The sequence below is a fragment of the Penaeus monodon genome, chromosome 21 (assembly GCF_015228065.2).
Source record: "Penaeus monodon isolate SGIC_2016 chromosome 21, NSTDA_Pmon_1, whole genome shotgun sequence".
NCBI lineage: Eukaryota > Metazoa > Arthropoda > Malacostraca > Decapoda > Penaeidae > Penaeus > Penaeus monodon.
Window position 1 is genome coordinate 7641121 of NC_051406.1, and position 597 is coordinate 7641717.

A 597-nucleotide genomic window follows, 5' to 3' on the forward strand; every position below is an offset into this window, starting at 1 on the left:
GCTATTTATTCTTCATTAATTTTTACCTCTTCTTTTTTATAAAGGTTCATTTATTAAATGTAGTAATTAGAAAAAAAAAATGGAATTATCATCTAATTTTATTTTATTTCATATTTATTCAGTTTTTAGTCTGAATTATTCTGAAATTCGTTTTCTTAAACAAATTGTCATTTAAATTATTTTTTTGGTTATACTAAAGCTAAATGACAAAAAAGGGAAAAAATGTTTATTTGAAAAAAGGTAAATAACGGTAAATAAAAAAAAAATGTTTTTGCCTTTCTGTCAATATCTGTTTCCATTTTATTTTATCATTCAGTTAAGATAAATCAATAAATCAAAGGAAAAAATATATTTTTTTCTTTTAAGTATAATAAGAAAATACAATAAAGTGGCATAAATTCATAAATAATATCAGAATCATTTTAAGAAATCACCATTGAATTCAACCGGAATAAATCAACCGATAAAAACAAAATTAATATAGACACAAATAAGCCCCTCAACGAAAAATAAAATGTATATATAAATAAATCCAGATTACGTGAATCAACAAACATACAAACGCAAATGAACACCTCGATGAAAAATAAATTCCCG

At 21.9% G+C, this 597-nt stretch overlaps 1 protein-coding gene across 3 annotated transcripts in view; it reads left to right on the top strand.

Moving 5' to 3' along the window:
* LOC119586150 (leukocyte elastase inhibitor-like) overlaps window positions 1-597 on the top strand; it is a 3961-nt gene that overhangs the window by 2369 nt on the left and 995 nt on the right. The window lies entirely within an intron of this gene.